The sequence below is a fragment of the Balaenoptera ricei genome, chromosome 6 (assembly GCF_028023285.1).
Source record: "Balaenoptera ricei isolate mBalRic1 chromosome 6, mBalRic1.hap2, whole genome shotgun sequence".
Taxonomy (NCBI): Eukaryota; Metazoa; Chordata; class Mammalia; order Artiodactyla; family Balaenopteridae; genus Balaenoptera; species Balaenoptera ricei.
The window spans coordinates 70,439,794-70,457,290 of record NC_082644.1 but is presented as its reverse complement, the minus strand read 5'-3'; positions in this window follow the sequence as shown (position 1 = coordinate 70,457,290).

Genomic DNA, 17,497 nt, shown 5'->3' with positions numbered 1-17,497 from the left:
CACAACATACCAAAACTTGTGGGATGAAGAGAATACAGTGTTAAAAGGGAAATTTACAGCTATAAATGTTTACATTACAAATGAAGAAAGATCTTGAATCAGCAACCTAACCTTATTCCTTAAGGAACTAGAAAAAAAGAACAAACTAAATCCAAATGAACAATCCTAAACAGGAATTAAGAACACAGTTCCTCTTATGATAGCATTAAAAAATAATTATGAATAAACTTATCCATGTGGTGCAAGACTTGTACACTGAAAACTATAAAACATTGCTGAGGAAAATTAAAGAAGACACAAATGACTAGAAAGAGATCTCATATTCATGAGTCAGAATCCTTAATATTGTTAAGATGTCAATACTACCAAAGTGATCTACAGATTTCATGCAATCACTTTCAAAATCCTGAGAGCAATTTTTTGCAGAAATAGAAAAATCTATCTTAAAATTCATGTGGAATTTCAAGGGGCCTCTGAATAGCCAAAGAATCTTAAAAAAAAAAGGAACAAAGTTGGAAGTCTCACATTGACAGATCTTAAAACTTTTTACAAAGCTACAGTAATTAAAACAGTGTTGTACTGCATGAAAACAGACATATAGAGCAATGGAATAGCATTGGAAGCCCAGAACAAAAACCAAATTTGCATTTGCGGGCAAGTGATTTTGACAAGGGTGCCAAGGCCATTCAATGAAAAAGAACATTCTTTCAGCAAATGGTATGGGAGAAACTGAAATCCACATGCAAAAGAGTGAAGTTTGTCCCTTTCCTTACACCATATGCAAAAGTTACCTCAAAATGGATCAAAAACCTAAACATAAGAGCAAAAACTATAAAACTCTTAGAAGAAAACGTAGGGTAAAATCTTCATGACATTAGATTTTTCAGTGATTGATTGGATATGACACCAAAAACTTAGGTAACAAAAGACAAAATAGATAAATTGGACTCTATCAAAGTTGAAAACTTCTGTGCATCAAAGCACTCAATCAGCAGAGTGAAAAAACAATCCATGGAATAGAAGAAAATATTTGCAAATCATATTTCTGATTAATATCCAGAATATATATAGAACTTTTACAACTTAACAACTTCTACAACAACACTCCCCCCAAAAAACCTGATTAAAAATGGGCAAATGACTTGAATAGACATTTTTTCTAAAGAAGATATACAATTGGCCAACAAGCATAGAGAAAGATAATCAACATCACTAATCATTAGGGTAATGCAAATCAAAACCACAAGATATCACCTCACGCTCACTGGAGTGACTATCATAAAAACAGAAAGTAAGTTTTGGTGAGGATGTGGAGAAATTGGAATCTATGTGCACTGTTAGTGGGAATGTAAAAAGTGCAGCCGTAATAGAAAACTGTATGGTGGTTCCTCAAAATATTAAAATGGAATTGCCATATGATCCATCAATGGTACTTCGGAATTTATATCAAAGAATTGAAAGCAGAGTCTCAGAGAGATATTTGTACACCATGTTCATAGCAGCATTACTCGAAATAGCAAAAGGTGAAAGCAACAAAATGTCCGTCAACTAACGAATAGGTAAACAGAATGTGGTATATACAAGGAAGGGAATATTAGACTTAGAAAGGAAGAAAATTTTGACACATGCCACAGTTTTGAAGACACTTTGCTAAGTGAAATAAGCCAGTCACAAAAAGGCAAATACGGTATTGTTCCTTTTATATCAAGTATCTAGAGTAGTCAAATTCATAGAAACAGAAAGTAGAATGGTAGTTGCCAGAGGCTGGTGGAGAGGGGCAAATGGGAAATTATTGCTTAATGGGTTTAGCGTTTCAGTTTTACAAGATAAAAATGTTCTGGAGATTGGTTGAACAATAATGTGAATATATACTACTGCACTGTACATTTAAAAATAATTGTGATGGTAAATTTTATGTTGTGTGTATTTACCACAATTTAAAAACAAGATAAATTTTCTCTTAAACGTGACTTGTTTGTTTTTGAGATATACCTTTTACATCCATAGACTAGTCTCTCTTTAGCCTTGTTCTATAGCTCTTGTCAACTCTCCTTTACCATTATTCTTAGGATTTAACTTTGGTCTTTTGTTAGATCCTCTGGTTTCTGGATCCTGTGGCTTTCCATCTTTTAGTTCACTGCACTCTTTGGTCCAACACCTTCTCCAGTAGCTCCTGAGAAGGGGTGCATGAGATGTAATATTTCTGAGACTTAGCATATCTGAAAATCTTTTTTCAGTCCTCATACTTGATCTTGATCAATCATTTGTCTGATTATGGAAATATTTGTTGGAAGCTGGAATTTAGGAAATGTTACTTTTTTCTTTTCTTCAGTGCAGTGGTTGAAAAGTCCACTGCCATTCTAATTGCTTATTTCTCCAGTGAGATTTAAAGAAATTTTCCCTTGTTCTCAGTATGCTGGCCCCCATTATTGAAATTTCAGTCTTCTACCTTGGTAAGTGTCCATTGTGATGTTCATTCAGTGTGCCCTTTGATTCTGGGATCTCATATTCTTCAATTCTAGAAAAAATTCCTTATTTGTTTCTGTAATCAATTTATTTTCTTCATTTCCTATATTTTCACTTTCTGGGAATTTTACGATTCACACATTACAATAATCCTCTTGTTTTCTTATACTTTCTCTTCTCTTCACTATCTCTTTGACTTTTCCCCTCTGATTTCTGAGAGATTCCCTCAAGTTTATATTCTAAACATTTATTGGATTTTTTTCCCTTCTGCTACATATTTTATGATAAATTTTCTAAAATTTATTTTTAAAATTTTTGTTGATTTCTCCTTTTGTGCCTTCCTTGTTCCGTCTTCTTTTAACAATCAAAAGTAGTAATTACATTTTTTTGTACTTTTATTTTTCTCATATTGTCTGTTTCCTTCAAGTTTTTTCTGTTATGTTTACCTATTTTGTTTTCTCTCTTTTATGTCAGATGCTTTCCTCAGATGACTAGTGATCTTTGACTGCCCATTCATATTCAAGAGTAAGGCACTAAATACCTGACTGGAAGCTCTGTCTTCATATATGGACATATGGATTGATGAGCTTAACTTTAGAGTTATCAGGCAGGAACCTTGCTGTTTTGTTGGGTGACCACTGAAAGTTAGGATCTCTTACTCCAGTCCATTTCTCTAGAAAAGTATCCTGTATTTTCCTGCTCGGCTGCCAGTGCAGTGGGCAGTAAAGAAGGGAAGAGGGCTAGTGGTATCAAGTTTTGTTTAATACTCCTTTTTTAACTTCTTGCCTTACTCCTGCATTTTGCTATGCCAGTCATTTACAAATCAAGAATCCCCTGGGTTCCAACCCATTCAAAGCCTTAATCTGGAGTCTTCTTCAGGGGTTGCGAGGGGCAGTTCCCTAGCTTTGTGGGTTGGAGAGAAGAACTTGGGGGCGGAATTGATTCTTATGTAGACTTTAAATTAATCTTTCTATTTTCAAGCCCATTCACATTTCCACACCAGGGAAACATTTCATAGTTCCCTGGTATTTCCACTTCCTTGGTCTTTCCATATTTTTCAGTGCAGTTGCTGGCTTCTGGGTCTCCATCCCTACAGGTGTAGTTTTCAGCTCTCTTCGATTTCTAATTCAGCTATCCAGAGTTAATTAGAGTATACTTTATACTTAAATAGAGTATACTTTAAGTGAAAAACTCGTTCAAAGAAAATGACAAGCTTTTTAAAATTTTCTACTATGGATAAAACAAGGGTCAAATAATTAAATAGTACCTATATCAATGCTGGGCACATAGTAGGTCTTTAAAAATTCTGAGTGAATGAATGAATATAAAAATTTCTTAGAAATTTGCAATTACTGGAATGCTTTGTTACTGCAAAATTAAAGGATCCCATTCATTGGCCTAAATCACTAACATTTATCAAGTTTTTTTTTTTTTAGTTCAATGTCATCTTAAATTAAAAAGATTTGGGTTTTTTGTTTGTTTGTTTTTTGTCTGAAAATAGAATTAACCTGATGATCTCTGAGTGGCCCTGCCAACTATAACATTTGATTATTTCTGTGGTTTTAGAACACTACTAGTTGTTTGGTTTTATATTTTATAGCCAGTCCCTAAGCACATAGCAAGTCAGCAAAGTAATTTAGATCTTCACGACCTTCACCTAGATCAATGCCTTGAGTTTCTGCAGATTGGGATTTTGTTGACCTTCCATGTTTAGAGTCATATAAAACAAAACAAAATCATTCTTGATCAAGTGATGTGTGTTTTTTAAAGGGCTGGCTGTGTTTTCAGGTATTAGAATATATAGCCATTCTCTAAGAGTTATACCCATCATCTGTCACCAAGTTCTCTAATGCAGATGCCTCACCCACCCTAAAAATGGCAAAAAAAAAAAAATGTTGTTGGGTGAAGTGGTATGAAATCAAGAAAGTTTTCACCGTTCGTAAAATCTATAAAGTTTTGGTCTTAAAGAATATTTTTTAAACAGGCCTCTGAGGATTCAGTTGTTTTGTTATTATTGTTGTAAAATTTACTTGCTCTTCTGGTAGAACCAGTCAGTATTAGCTAGTTCATAATACTTCCAAAGTATTTACACAACGCAGTGATTTATTATTGAGTTAGGTAGCTTACTTATCTCCCCAAGGAAAAGATGGAAGAAACAAGATTGACCAAGTAAATGTTAATATTCAGAATATGATTTAGAGTGCAGGGCTCAGATTGGTTTTCCCATTACACTGAAGGATTACAGAGATGTACAGAAATACTGTTGGTTCATCATTACTAATATGCACATGCCAGGACATATGGGCATGTAGAAAGATTGAAAAGCAACTGCCTTAGCTATAGATTCCAGGGAGTTTAGAGGCTTAAATCACAGAGACTTGACATCAGGCAAATGGAGGTTCTGAGGCCAAACAGTTATTTGGAACCCAAGGTATTTGAGAATGCTAGTTACTAAGAAAAATTCTTTTCTTAAGATTGCCATGGAAAAGCAACTTCTACAAATGTAGTTATCCCAGTGCTAGCTTTCCATATTTTGAGCTCTGTGCCTTTTTTGTTTGAAATAGGCATTTTGACCAACATGGTTTTACATTTCACCCAGCCCTGTGACAGGATGGGGAAAATTTGTGATGGAGATTCTTGGAGAAAATAATATTTCAAATCTGTTATAAGACAGGCTGGATTCAGCTTTGAACAGGATCATATCACATTTATTCAAGGACTGGGGCCACTTGTACTTATCTTCTTAGTGGGAAAAGGCAACTTGACCCTATCTCAAGTTTCTTTACTCTTAAGTGAGGAAAGAAGAGATTTTGATTGATCATGTAATAAACATTGAAATTTGAGGATGCAGTCAATGAAAAGAAGGCTTCTTCCATATGCATAAACACAGAGACACAATGCTTAGATTTTGTTGGTCAAGTATAAGATTGTAAGACTGGAGAAGGCAGCAGCTACATGATTTATTTGGTGCTTCTAGTACTACTGTTTAGTGTTTTCATGTCCTATCACTGCAATTAGATTGCAAGCCCCTTAAAATCAGGGACCAGATATTTGCTTCTTTGTTTCCCCCAATGAAAGTAGCATAGTATCTTACATTCTAAGTGAAATATCCTGACATAGGGAAGAAAATCTTTGGCTTAAAGGAAAGGGGATCTGAGACAAGCTACTTCAACTTTTGTAAAATCAGAAGATTAGACTAAAGAAAGAAGTATAGGTGAGAGAAATAAGCATGTGATAAGGCAAAAAATCCATAGGTTCCTATTGCATCATATTCAAGTTTGAATTAAAAATTGTTTTGGCTGTCTATTTTTTATTTACAAAACTTGTTTTGTCAGCAAGATTGCAAGCTCTCCTACCTAGTTCCATCAATCTTTTTCCTTACCTTTTTTTCTGGGTTTCATTCATTCTCTTCAATATTCAAAATACCTCTTCATTGCCTAGGTACTTTGTTAGTGTGAGTACATATCTACATATCTTTAACAAATAATGTTCAAGTGCCTACTCTGTATTATGTATAGCCCCTGACTTTATGCATCTAAATTAGACATTAGTGGTAAATACCAAGAAAGATGTGATAAAGATAAAAATTAAAACGTACATATAATATACATTTGAGGGTCCTGGTGGGAAGTATTTTAGATTGAGATTTTCTTAGGGAATGTACAAGGAATTATCAATCACATCGAAGAATAAAAATTGGAAAGTGACTGATTCAAAAGGAAAGGTTTTAGAACTGTAATTATTTGACTTAAAGAGGGGAAGTCTAACACATAATTCATAAAAGCCCCAATGATTTTCTTCTTTCATATATTTTTTTCTCTTAAAGCAATATGTGTACTTAGTTTAAAAAGGCAAATAGTAATTACTGAAAAACATCAGTTCCCTGCCCAACCTCCCGGCGTCTTGATACCTGATCACCAGAAGAATCCACTTTTGTTTATTTTCCCCGTTTCTTTTGATATTTAGTAGCATGTCATGTTCAAGTCTAGATTAAAAACTATTTTTTAACTCGTGAAACGCGCTCTCAACCACATTGCAAGCTCCTGGGGTACAAGGATTTTAGGTGGTGACTTCTCTCTCATGGTGTTTATAGTACCATGCCAGGCACAAACAAGATAGCTATTGTTTGCTACTGATCAAATTTGGCAACCTTTCCTGGGGCTTCTCAGAATTCATAAGTGTCAGTGAGTATCGGTGGCCTCTCTAAACAGCTGGGGATATTTAATTTTAGAAGGCAGGATGATGGAGTGGAAAATACAGGAAAGATTTGGAATTGAAAGAAGACCTTGGTTTGAGCTCTGTGTCATCTTGGGAAGTTGTTTTTACCTCACTGGGCTTTAGTTCCCATCTGTAAAATAGGATTATCAGCTTCTGCTTTCCTTCAGATGCTAAAGGGAATCAAAGGAGATTTACATATGCACCTAAAATGCTCCATAAATTAAGTTGTCGTTCTTATACTGTCTAAAAGTGTGTCCTGTGATGATGGAAATGTTGTATATCTGTGCCATCCAATATGGTAACCACTAACCACTAGCTACATGTGGATATTGGGCACTTGAAATGTGACTTGTGTGACTGTGGAACTGAATTTTAATTGTATATACTTTTAATTAATTTCAATTTCAGTAACCAATTTAGACAGTGCAAGTCTAGTCTAACTTCCTGATTTTTCCAGTCAGGTAATTGAAGCTCAGAGAGGTTATATTGCTATGTCAAGGTCACCTGACTGGTATCTGGAAGAATTAGAAACAGAACTCATAAGTGATTTTTTTAAATGTAGTAAGTTTATAGTTATTGTGGAATGATCAGCATAACCTTTCCATTTACATTAAATTATGTTTCATTATAATCAAGGAAGAGTCATTGTGAAAATTAGGGTGGGGAAATCAAGCTGAGAACAAGTTCCTTTATACTGATATTAAATGTTTCCACTTAGATTGAATGGGGTTTAGTGACTGGATATAGTATAAATATGGGGCAGATAAAATTTTAGGGACACATGGATTGAATTATTATTTAGTTGAGAACTTTTTTTCTTTTATTTTTGCAGCTAACTGAAAGATAAAAGGGCTCTTAGACTCCATTAAAATTCTCTAATTGTAAATGGGGGCACTTTGACCCCAAGGAGAATTAAGACTAGTTAACCTCTATATTCCTGCTATTGAACTCCTAGTTCATTGCCACTTTCACAGATCGAATTTCTTTTTCAAGATAACGTTTGTTGTGCCATTTTATTATAAAAGCAAGTATTTCATTGCAGAAAATTTAGAAAAATTTTTTACAAAAGAGAAAGATAAGAATCACTTGTATTTCCGCTGCCTCCAGATAAACACTTGGTAGATTTTTTCCCTATTCTTTTACATATAAGGTAGTTTATTTAAGTAAAGTTGAGATTATTCTGTTTGGTAATTTGATTTTTTTTTTTTTGACTTACCAAGAACATTTTCTCAGGGTCAGATTTAATTTTAAATTCTAGAACTGATTTACTGAGCCATGGGGACATTGAACAGGTCACTTGGCTTTTCTATGCCTTGGTGCCCACAGCTTCCTAATAGTAATAATAACACCTACTTCATAGGGTTTTTGTAAGGATTAAATGAAAATGTATAAGTTAAGTTTCTGGCACTGTTAGTTTTCTTTTTTATCTAATGTTTATATTTTAGCCAAAGTGATTTGACTGCCCTGAGCAGGATTTGTCAGTTACTCAGAAAGGTAAACCAGGGGTCATATCAACTAGACAGCTGCACATTGACTAAAACCAAAATGTGAGTCCAGATGGGGGCCTTCAGAGGTGTTACATGTTACATGAGCCATAGATGAAGGAAGAGTAGAGAAAGACAAAGCAAGTAGGCCAACACTAAGAAAAGGAAAAAGATCAGCTTCTAATCCTTTTCTCTAGTACCATGTCTCTACCACATCATTATGCAACTCTGAATCTTCAATTTGTGGAATGAACTAGGAGTCCCACCTCTATCACTCATTATATGGGGAGTTATGTGCAAGTCTCATTCTCTCCAATTATGTTTCATCATCTGAAAAAGGAGGGCTTTATGTTAGAGGATCTTATGGGATATTTTGACATATACCAACACCTTATGTCCTGTGATTCCAGTTGCCTTGCTAGCTCCCACCTAGGACTTCTTGCAACTACCCTGGGTCCCCTCTCTTCGCTTCCCATTTAAGATTCTTCCTAGAATCTGCCTAGAGTCACTCAAAATGAGGGTGGCAAGAAGAGTGGATTAACTGTCTCATTCTGACCATCTCCAAGGAATACACAATATATGACAAATACACACAAAAAATCTATGTCAGTTCTGCAAGGGAAAAAAAAAGCCAGCTCATGTTTCTTCATTGCTTGCTATCGGCCAGGCATGGTCTTCTCAAAAAGCCTTTCAGGAGGTATAATTATTATTGTCCCCATTTTATACATAAGAAAACTTAGCCACTTTACTAAGGTGGCGCAAGTAATGACTTACATTATTCTGCTTTGAATTAAACGGTCTACTCCAGAGTTTATACTCTTAATGATGAGAATACAGCAACTTCTCTATAAATGATCAATACAAAAGAAGTCACTTGGAAAAAAATGGCTGGAATCCTGCAATGAACATGATGGCTGGTAGTTTTGGAAGAAATAAAGACTTTCACTAACATGTGCTTTTGCGCCCCCCCCACTCATGATTAGTTATATTATATAACCAGTGACTACCCACAGGGCCTGGTACAATGCAAGTATCCAATACATGATGGATGAATGAACGGTTAACTAAAGGAGTAAATGAAAAAAGAAGATGCAGATAATTTGCCTCTCCTACCTCAGTCAGAAACAGAAAATTTGAGATATTATTCTGCACGTTCAGCATGAGAATAAAACTTCCTTTCTACTGAGTCTGTATGGAAATGCAAACAGGTGTTAGAAAGCTAGTGTTACATTTCCACAAAATCCATTTAAATAAACATGTCTCAGCTTGCCATAGTTCTTTGAACGTGGAATGTAACATGACAACCGTCAAAAAGCATAGAGGGAATTTTACCGGGAGCTCAACGAAAAGCAATTTGCATGGGGCCCTACATATTAGCAACTTTTCTTGCATGGGGCCCTACATATTAGCAACTTTTCTTGCAAAGGGGATGATTTGGTGATCATAAGCCAGATTTTAAACCAGGAACAAACCAAGGACTCATAGAGATTGGGGTCCCACAACTATCCAGGAATCTACTAAATGGTCATATTCATTTACCGAAAGAACCTCTGGTAAAGCCCTGCTTTATTCAAATTTTAACCTCTAAGAAGGTAGTTTGTTAGTAATGAAGGATATGACTCTTCCATTTGAAAAGAACACTGGTGAGGCAAAAGAGTCAGATTACTGTAAGAATTATCCCTCTTATCTTCAAAGTTTATGATTTTAAAAATGGAATTCTAAGACTTTTAAATATGTCTCCTGCTTTTAGGAAAACAAATATGAAAAATTAAACAGATGGGCTTGAATCCATGAGGGAGGACTCTCCCTCTAATATAGCACTTCTTATCTACCTCCATCAGCTGCGTTTGTGCTGGCCTCCCCAGTGAGATATTGTGAGTTCCTGGGGAGCAGACATTAGTCCATTCCATCCTCTGTCTCTCAGTACCTAACACTCAGTTTTTCATACAGCAGGAACTCAAAAAAGGTTGGATTAATTTAAGTCAGCTCCAGAAGACTTAACCTGTAAAACCTGTTTATGAATATTCCTCATGACTTGAAAATCGAGAAACTACAACTTAAATCCATGTGCCTACAGATTGAGCCCTCTAATTAACTCAAAAAAGTAGACACCAAATATAGACAAAGAGGCAGAGAAAGAAAGACTAATAAAATATTAAATATGACCATCCTAATTGCAACAACGCATTTTGCCATATTGCTCCTGTGGAGGCTACCAGCTGTGACTACATTCGGTCATAGAGGAATAGGTTGAAGTACATAAGTTAGTTGGTATTGGGGAGCCATGCCATTTGGCAAGAACGGTTGACTTAACATCCATGACCCCAGGTATATGATGGAAAAATGAGTAGGTGATTAGGTAGATCCAGTCAAACAACTGGTCTCCCTGTTCCTGCCACTATCTGTCAGGTGGCCTTTGAAAACCTGGAGTGACATAGAAAAGGCAGATTAATCTGTCTCAAACTGGGCAATTTCTCAACCTTAGTGTATACTTGGCCACTAGCGTGGTTTGTGATCCTGACTCTCCCCCATGGCACCCGTTAAACAAGGTGAACCTCAAGCTTCTCAACACATGAGCATTGATACCACAGAACTCAGTTCTTGCTGTTGTGTTTCTTTGGACACTTTCACCTTAGTAAACTTTCTTGGATCCCCATTCACTTAGTCTCATAGCTATGATGAAAAGTGTGGAGAAAGATGCCACCAGGGGACCTGGTATATGTGAGATAGGAAAGATGAATCAGGAATGCTGAAAAAGATGTCTCCATGAATCGTCCTGATTCTTTCCTTAGATACCACAGTTCCAGACCCATTCCCTAACTGCTGACACTGAGAATTCTCCAACAAAACTAGATGAGAATGCTGTCTTACTATGTAACTCTTTCAATTTTTATAATCAAACTTTGGACTTAACTACATTATTTTCTCATGTATCCTTAGCTATTTATCTCCAGTTTCAGAGGACAATATCTCCCTCATTTCCAAAACTAATTTCTTCACCTAAAGATCTCCTCCCTTCCAGCCTCTTTAAGGACTTGTATTATCAGTTATCTCCACTTTTGAGTCTGAGATATCTCCCTCTCTACTGATTTTTTCCTATGAGTAAGTGAACTGCTCAAGTGTTTCACACCTTTAGAAACAAACCAACCAGCTTCCACTAACCTATAGAACTCTTTATAACTACAACTGTAACTTTTATTTATATAGGTACAATGGTCTAAATTCACTGGATCCATTTTGGACTTGCTAGTCTTTCCTCAATCTGTGATGCTAGGATCTTTAGGATTAAGTTTAGGGAGGTTTCCAATTCCATATATTAATTAACATTAAATTTCACTCAAATAGCAAGTATTTTCTCTTCCAAGGCTAGGGGTTTTGGCAAGCCACAAGACAGGGAGGAGGGACATGGTCCTTCCTTCTTCTCTTTTTTTGTACTTTATGAATTCCCCTCTTCTCCCTCATCTAGTATCATCGTTCTAACACCATCAGAGCTAAAACAAGAGAAGGAAGAGAACAAGGGCAGAATATTTTTAGTTGGTGGTTAGCCAGCTAAGACTGCTTTATGCTCTCTGTCCTGACAAACGTTTAAAATTGACACTTTCTCTTTTGGATATTTTTGAGATTCTTAACAGGCCCTACTGGAAATGTCAGTTGCACTTTCCAGGTGATGTATCTTCCTTTTGTCTCCCCCCATCCCTTGGTTTTTTTAGGCAGCCACACCGCACTCAGATGTTCTCTTTCGATAATAATTTTTTAAATTTATTTTCTTTATTTTTTTGGCTGAGTCAGGTCTTAGTTGCACATACGAGATCTTCGATGAGGCATGTGAGATTTTTCACTGCGGTGCGTGGGCTCTTCATTGCGGCACATGGGCTTCTCTCTAGTTGTGGTGCACAGGCTCCAGGGTACGTGGGCTCTGTAGTTATGGTGCGCGGGTTCCAGAGCGCATGGGCTCTGTAGTTTGTGGCACACGGGCTCTCTAGTTGAGGCCCACGAGCTCAGTAGTTGTGGTGCACGGGCTTAGTTGTCCCACGGCATGTGGGATCTTAGTTCCCTGACCAGGGACCGGACCGGCGTCCCCTGAATTGGAAGGCGGATTCTTTACCACTGGCCCACCAGGGAAGTCCCAGATGTTCTCTTTTGAAAGTTCAATTGTCCCTTCAATTGACCCATTTGGGCAGGATTTCAAACAGCTGCATAACAGTTTTATTTCTTCCACATGACCCCATGTGCTCCAGGGAAAATCCTTATGCTTCGTATTCCCAAAGTCTCTGGAATGTGGGCCAAGCCCCATGCCATAGCATAGGGGATGTTATGGTGAAAGGTATTACTTTAAATAAACCTCCTAGTTTTTGAATATCTTGTTCATCATTTAAACTGTGAATAATAGACTGGGAACACATAAATAATATGGCTTTGAAAAAGGCCTTCACAACATGGCATTGCCTTCTGACCTCTTTAAACTCATCTTTCATGTGTATCCTATGCTCCAATCATAAGTACTTCCCAAATTACAGAATATTCAGGCCTCTTGTCTTTATTTATGTGTACTTCCTGCCCTTACAGCCTTTCTTCATTTGGTTAATGCCTACACATACCTTCAAACTCATCTCCCCTAATATCGTCAGCATGACCACCTCCACTCTCCTCTATACCCCGGAGCACCCAGCTTTAATTTTTCAGTCCTATTTCATATGTTGTGGAATTTGTTGTACCATAAAATTTGGTGGTTACCGTGGAATCAGACCTGGTTCTTACTCTGACTGTGCCGCCTGCTAGTATGTTACCCCGAGCTATTTACGTAACCTCCTGAAGCTTCATTTCCTCATCTTATTATCTAAAAAAAAAAAAAAAAAAAAAGGAATGAGGGACTTCCCTGGTGGTCCAGGGGTTAAGACTTTGCCTTCCGATGCAGGGGGTGTGGGTTTGATCTCTGGTCAGGGAGCTAAGATCCCACATGCCTTGTGGCCAAAAAGCCAAAACATAAAACAGAAGCAATATTGTAACAAATTCACTAAAGACTTTAAAAATGGTCCACATCAAAAAAAAAAAAAATCTAAAAACAAAACAAAACAAAAAAACTTAATGCGTACATATCTCATCAGGTTGTTAGGAGGGTTAAATGAAATAATGTATGTAAAGCATTTAAAACAGTGCTTAGAACATTTATAAGTGATTTATAAGTGATATATTTAAGCTTTCATTAAATGTTACTTGATATTAATCATAGCATGTATGGGCTTCTCATGGTACCAAACTCAATAAAGAAGCAGAGAAGTATACATTTCCCCTTAAATTCTCAAAGCATTCATAACATTGAATTTTATTCCATTAAAGAATTAAACCTTTACAAGTAGGGCTTGGAAGCTCTCCTAAATCAAAGTAGAACAGGACACAGTCATTCCCCAGTGCCAAGGGGCTGCTTCCTGGCTGAGGTCCATGCCTTCCTCTTACTCCACGTTAAACCAGCCATGAGCACCTGAAGGGCAACTATGCCACGGGCAAGAGGCAACCCCCCTTCCAGGCCTAGAACTTTCTCCTCTTAGAGGAGAAAATGGCAAATAAATAAATAAAATCTGTATAAATTTAAATAATTGGAAGGCAGCTTGACTGAAAAAGACACTTTTCTTTTTCACCACAAATGTCACCATCTGGACTTTTCCTTTTTTAATTTCTTTGGGACCTGACAAGTCACTGGGCTGATATAATCACACCCAGTCAAAAATGACAGACACATCTCGGCAAGTTAGGATGGGCAGAGTTCCAGCGTGTCCAGGGGGGACCCAGAAACCAGTGGGAGAGTGGTTTCAACAGCCCCCCACCAGCTCTCCTTCCCCAGAACACAAGAGCTCCTGAGGTATGATCAGCTTAAAATACACAGCACGCTCACACACACACACACACACATTTGTGGATGTGTGCATGCTTACCAGATAGCATTCAATTAACCTGATAGTTGACTCATTTTCCAGTAAAAAAAAACCTGAATGGCAGGAAAGCCCAATCAGCAGACTATGCTGCTATTAATAAATTACATGTGGCCACCCTGTTTCTGTACTTCATTTCTCTCAAACAGTCCTTTATCCGGCAAGGCAGGAATATTCTAAGGGTACCAGCAAAGTGAATCCGGTTTTCTTTATTGGTCAACTCAGAAGCTTCATGTGGCCATAGGTCCACAGACAAACTCATAATTGTCACATGTAAATATTCCTACCCACAAAATCACCTGATTTAATATTTTATTTTTGCTATTTCTGTGTTATTCTGGTTATGGTTGTCTGGAAAAACAGTGCCTTCCCTGTAGATCTTGTGGACAGTATTTTTTTCAAAACAGGAAAATTGCAAATTTTCTTCTATGGCAATTTACAATGCTTCAGTCTTTAGGAATATTTGCCTATTGCTTATTTTATTTGCATGGGACTTAATGTGTGTGTGTGTGTGTGTACACATACATATACATACACCTATACATAAACACACATATTCATTTGCCAAATTCTTGCAGTGCTCTATGTACATGCATTATGCTAATGTTACAAGGGCAAGGTCTACTAATACATTGCTTTTCTAACTTGAATGTGCCTATGAATCACCTTAGGAGATTGTCTAAATACAGATTCTCATCCAGTAGTCTGCATTTCTATGTTGCCACTCCGTGGGCCACACTGTGAGTAGCAAAGAGGCAGGGAAATTAGACATAGTTTTACATGAGAAATTTGTGAGTCCTTCTGGGCACTTCCCTCAGCTTCATACCCACGCCCAATCATTAATCAGAATAATCACTTCTTAAATATCTCCCAAGTTCACCTTCCCTCTCCATCCTCACTGCCACTAGCCTGGTCCATCTGCATCACAATCACTTGTCCCCCAGACTGCAGTAGTCACCTCCTAATGGCTTTCTCATCTCCACTCTTGTCTCTCTCCAACTGTATTTAACACTGCAGACAGAGTGATATATTTAACATGCACCTCAGGTCTTGGGCCTCTCTAGCTTAAAACTCTTAGGTAGCTTCCTGTTGTTCTTAGGATAACAACCAAAATTCTCAGTATGTGCTGTAAAGCCCAGGATGATCCAGCTCTCTTCTGTCTCTGTAGCATTTTTATCATCCACCATGCTCCCCCTCCATCACCATACTTCCTCCACTCTGGCCTTCTTTTGGCTTCCAGTATGTAAGATGTCTTCCTGACTTAGGGACTTCAGACCTGACATTCATAGCTCCTGCCTGAAACATTTTCTCATTCTCTTCCTCACTGCTCACCGACTCACTTCCCATTAGCTACTCCCAAACCTCTGCCTCAGTTCACCCTTCAGGTCTCAGCTGAGATTTAAGCTATCCGCGTAGGTTTCCGTTCCCCGTTAGATGCTATCAAAGCACTCTGTATTTTGCTTTCAGGGCACTTAGTAATGAATCATTTACATAGTTGTTTGCTTAGTGTAAGCTCCATTAGGGAGGAGGCCAGGTCTGCCTCATCCATCATTGAACCACCGGCACATGGCTCTGGATGTCATATACAGATGGCTCTTGGTGTATATTGCCAATAATGATGGAAAAAGAAACTGAGCTGGTGACAAGGACTGTTCCAGTGGTTTATAAAGCTATAGCGAGAGCCAACAGTCAGAGTTTCCTGTGGCTGGGGACAGGTGCGGGTGGGAGGTCAGATGCTGTGAATCACAGTGGACCTGGGTCTGGGTAGGGTATTGGAGAATGAGCAGGTACTCACCAGGCAGACGTGAAAGAGAGAGCATTCCAGACAGCAGGAGGGGAGGTGGGCAGCAAGTAAGTGTTGAGGGTCCTTTATGCCATGGGAAATACTTTGGTCTTTAGCCTATAGGTGAAGAGGGGAGGGGGGACTGAGTGGTTTTAAATCTGGAGAAGATGTAATTAATTTTGTCATAATTAAATCTGTGCTGCAGAGACAACTCCGTGAAAGCTTTACAAAAGATGGGGAGGGTAAAGAATTGAGACAGATAGGATGGGTAAGAAATTCTGATACCAGCCCGGGTAAGAAATGAAGCAAGAATAAATGTCATTATAGAAAACAATGTTTTCCCCAGCCTTCCTTGTAGCTGGGGTCTAAGCATGTGACCTGGACTCAACCAATCAACTACCTGCCCCTCCCTCACCCTCCGCCAGACTTTGAATTGAGAACTAATGACCCAAAGAAGCAGGAGCAATTGAGAAGCAGTTTGTTCATTCATTCATTCAAAAAACATATATTGAACATTTATTCTGTGCCACATTTCAAGATACTAGACATATAGCAGAGAACAAGGCAGACAAAAATCCCCACCCCCAGAGAGCTTACATTCTATAGGGGAAGAAAGTAAGCAAGTAAATGAGTGCTGTATGGTTTGCCAGATGCTGATAACTGATATTAAAAAAAAAAAGAAAGCAAGTGTCATGGAATAGAACATGCTGGAGGAAGGGCAGATATGGAAGGTACAATTTTAAAGAGTGTGATTGTTGAAGGCCTCACTGAAAGGGTAACATTTGAGCAAAGACCTAAAGCAGGTGGGAAGAAAACCAGGTGGATATCTGAAGGGAATGTTCCAAGCAGAGGAAACATTAGATGGTGATTATAGCAGCAGTATCCAGGGGCACCAGCAATTCTGGTGCCAGGGGCCATGTCCTGCCCCGATGGCAGCAAGCCACAGCAAGTGGCAGCTTCGGCAGTGGTGTCCTCACCAGATGGTTCTGTGACATGATGTGGGCTGTCATTCCAGCTATCGCCTGGTCTCCCTTTTTCCTGCCCGTTTTATGAACTTGGTTCTCCAGCCTTCCTAGTGACTCTGGGTGCTCTAAAATCCTTGCAGTAAATTCCTATTCTTCCGTCAGCCAGAAGTGGTTAGCTAAGAACTGTAACTGCTATAAACAGTGAGTTCCTGATCCCCAGGGAACTGATGTCTCTGAAGTTAAGAGAAAATTTCTGTCCCTTCTCTCACCTATAGCTCTTGTTCGAGGTGGCATATGAGATTTTTAACTTCTATGACATGCTGCCAGCTGCCTTGCCCAGAAGAAATGGCATTGAAGTACGTTCCTAAGGACAAGTGGATAGAATCACAGACTTGAGATAAAAATGGGAGTACAAAAGGCTTCCTTTGGAAAGGATCCTTTTGTGTTAGAAAAAAGGATGGACAAAAGAAACCCGGTTAAGACACCTGGGTAAAATGTCACAGCTCCCGAGTTGAGATAATGGAACAGAATCAAACTACCGTGACAGTGAGACAAAAGAAGGGGCTGCCAGGGATGAGGTGTCTGTGTCCATTAGGGAATGTGTATTTTCTCAGTTCTGAGTTGCATTATTTTTTCACATTTTAATAGCAGTGA